Source organism: Phaseolus vulgaris, chromosome 3 (genome assembly GCF_051622355.1).
Source record: "Phaseolus vulgaris cultivar YP4 chromosome 3, ASM5162235v1, whole genome shotgun sequence".
In the NCBI taxonomy this organism is placed as follows: Eukaryota; Viridiplantae; Streptophyta; class Magnoliopsida; order Fabales; family Fabaceae; genus Phaseolus; species Phaseolus vulgaris.
In genome coordinates, this window is record NC_143500.1 from 46,760,339 (window position 1) to 46,764,462 (window position 4,124).

Here is a 4,124-nt window from a genome sequence, read left to right on the forward strand (position 1 = left end):
TTGAGAATTGGTTGTTTGATTTAAATGGTTTTGGAATTAGAAATCATATATATGTATAAATGGACATAATAGCTCAATGATTCAATGAGAGTGATTGTATCATGCTGAACAGGAACTGTCAATGTAATGTGTAGATTTATAATCTTTGAATTGAATGAGGTATTGATTTATAATCTAATAGGTATATTAAGTTATGCAGAATTTTTCTGCATATTTCACTCAAGCTAGCAAGTTTTGGGTGCTCTCTGAAGGATTTTAGCTCAAGCTAGTGAATTCTAGCTCAAGCTAAAGTTTCGGGTGTTCTCTGGAGGATTTTAGTTCAAGCTAACGAATTCTAGCTCAAGCTAAAATTTCGGGTGCTCTCTGGAGGATTTTAGCTCAAGCTAGCGAATTCTAGCTCAAGATAAAATTTTGGGTGCTTTCTGGAGGATTTTAGTTCAAGCTGGCGAATTCTAGCACAAGCTAAAATTTTGGGTGCTCTCTGGAGGATTTTATCCCAAGCTAGCGAATTTGAGCTCAAGCTAAAATTATGGGTGCTTTCTGGTGGATTTTAGCTCAGCTAGCGAATTTTAACTCAAGCTAAAGTCTAAAGAAAAAAAAAATAAATAAAAATATTAAACTAATTTTTATTTGCTTTTAAAAGATTGATTTATTTATTTCTATATAGTTTTTCTTATAAAGTATGTAAACTTTTATTTCATGTATAGTTAATTGAAAATCTCTTTAATTAGATATTTATATGATTAGTCAATGAATTGTTGTGTATTTTGGATATTCTAAACATTTGTATGATTTAATTGTTTGCTGTTGGATATTATGAGGTTCAAAATATGAATTTTAATCAAGACATAGTATTTTCTAGAAAGAAAATACCGTGTTAAGATTGTTTAGGATGTGCATTGACTAGGGATTTGCCTAGAAGGAGATATCCTGACTCTACTGAGATAATGGAATCATATAGATGAATTTATTCAGGTGGTGAGAGTCGAAGGAGGTTCATATGAATGGGTAAGTTGTTTGAAAGATAACTAACTTGACCTGTTATATGAGTTAACCATGTCATACTAGGAGAGAGATGATATTGAGATTAATTATGCGCATAGCTGTGTGGATTTCACAGTGATGTAGTACGACAGGTGCAGATCTTTGAGTCTAAGTCAACGCACGAGTCTTCTGGAAGTATGAGTCAAGTGTCTATGTGTTATGAGTCAGTAGAAGTCTAACATGAGAAAGATGACTATTGAAATTGTTGATAGACACTTGATGGTTATGTAGAATGCATGAGAAAGGATAAATTTATGTGGATGTTTAAAGTTATATTATGTTATAAGTTTTAAAAATACCTAGTTTACCATTTGTTTTGTTTTGTGGTTGTTTTTCTTTGATATGTGATGATCGTGTATTTTACAAGGGAGCAGATGATATTACTGGTGATAAAATTTCTCGGTGAGAAGATGGATGATGGAAAATGTTTATTTTCTTTTAAAATTTTGTTTTTAATTCTTTTATATAAATGTTTCAAGTCTCTCTGATAATTTGAAATATTATATGAAAGAATTGTAGATATATTTGTATTATTTTTATATATTTATTTTAATATTTCATATGAAAAAAATATAAGGATGTTACCAAATCAACTTTAATTACTGAATCTAAAACATAAACTAAAATAGAAGATAATGTGGATTGGTATAACATTTAGTATAAACTAGTATTTATAATTTATAATAAATTGTAGTTTATAAATTTATAATATATGATTTATAACTTATTAGTTATATAATTTTAATTTGATTTTCTTGAAAGTCTTGTTTAAAGGATTATTTCAACTTTATTTTTCAAGATTTGTTAAAAAGTTTAAATAAAATAGAAAATAATATGTTACTGCCAAAGCTAATTAAAATAATAAATATTAAAACATTATTGAATTGCAATATAACAAAAATTGAATTCAACTAATTACATCAATGACTATTGTAACAGAAAACAGAATATAATTACAGATTTTGTTCAACCTCATGTCTTTGCACTTGTTAAAAGAATGGAAAATAAAACAAAAAATAATATGTTATTACTTAAACTAATTAAGTATTAGGTATAGTGGATTATGGTATAAAGAATTTAGTTTCTGAAATCAATTAAATATAAAATTAGATATATTGATTTCTCAAAGGTAATTAGTGAAACTAATTACATTATTAATCTCATTTAGAACAAAAAAAAAGTTGCAAAACTTGATTTCTTTATATATTGATAGATAGATATATAGCCTATTTTCGAAAATGAATTTAATTACTTGTTTAAAAGGGGATATGTTGGTATATTAATCTGTTTGTCATTAATACTTTGGTTTTGATTATATAAATTGTCTATTTGTTGAAATGGTTAGAGTTTTTTTTCTATATTTTTTATAAAAGTTTTCAATATTTGGTAATATTAGGTATTATGTAACTTCACAGCTCACGTGATTAGAGTGTTGAATAATAAAGAAAATGATTATATATATAAAATGTAATTATAAAAGAAAATGACAGGTGGGGTTTGGCAAGAAAGGCACGTGGGCAAGATGGGAAAGAAAATGACAGAAATTGCGTGGACAATATTCTCACGTGATTTCAACCGACACAAGATTATCTAAAGATTTTCCATTTGTTTCTCAATAATGGAACAGGGATAAGGTCCTTCAATTAATTTAAATTACAACTATATTTTTTCATAAAAATATATGTTTAATCTTTAAATTTTATTATATTATAATAGTATACATTAATTGTTAATTAATTAAATATATATATATATACACGTTAAATATAACTAAACAGTTGTGTGAGTCCATGCATTTGATTTATTCATATTAAATAAATTTGATTTCAAAATTGGTCACTTTCCAGAATAAATAATATATCGAATGGATATTGGAGGCCAAGTAATGTTAATCCACGTCGATACTAAGTTAACTTCATTCTTGGTTGTTCTATTCTTCACGTATCATTTCCTCTTCGCGTGCCTTGGTCGGCTAGCGGAGGTACCTGCGATTGCACTCCGACGCTCAAGTCAGCGATGGTGCTTAAGTGAGAATTCTCTGATATTATGAAAAACGTACATTTCCCCCTTTCAGAAGTTCCTTTAGTAGGTTGACTTGGGCCTTGGCCATGTGGGCCAAACAGCTGACGGTTAGAGACGTGCTTAGTGATCTCTGGGTCGTGCTTAGTGGCCTCCTGAAATCCAGGAAATGTTCCAAAAAATGTATTTGACTTATTCAGCGGAAATTATAACTGTTCATTCCACATATAATCACGTTCTTTATTTAATTAAGTCATTTAACGCAAGTCATTCGGTCGTCCGGTGCCGACCGGTAGAAATAAGAAACTAAATTTTCTTTTCAATACAAATCTGAAAGGCTCAATTATTTAAAAACACGTGAGTGTTGGCATATTGTACTTAAACTTTAATTAAAATACAAAGGATTATTTCATGAAATTAGAAAGAAAAAAAGTCATAGATTTGTTCAAAAAAAAGAATGATTAGCAAATCTTGGTGTCTCAAGTGTTTCATAAGACTAGAACGGTTCTTACAATTGACAAATAAGAAATGCGTCAAAAATGATTACTAACAGTTCATATTTATTTTTTGAAAATGTTTATAGAAATAAATAAAGGAAGATCACCTAGTTGTACTGTGCATTCTGCAAAAGGAGGTTTTCACAATAATCAGATAGATAAAAAAGAAATCTGAAATGTCATTAATAGTTTATTTTATAAAATATTTTACCTTTTTTTAAGGATCAACGTTCCCTTAATTAACTCATTTTATATTTGAAAACAAGCAAAGGAATAAAGTAAAGAACTTTCAGGAAATGTTAAAAATGCTAATTTTATTTTTATGTTTGTACGAAACAACTTTTGGGATTTTTTTTTTCATGATTGACTTCAATTATTTTTCTGGAATAAACCGACAATCCATTATTATCAACAATTAAACTAGGATCCAATGCTATATTTTTAAAATAAAAATATTGAAACGATAAATGGGTGAAAAGATAGAAAACTGGTACAAATGTGCTTAGCTGTTCTTTCTGTATTCTATAAAATAGGTAAATGATCAAATGTTACATTTAATTTGTT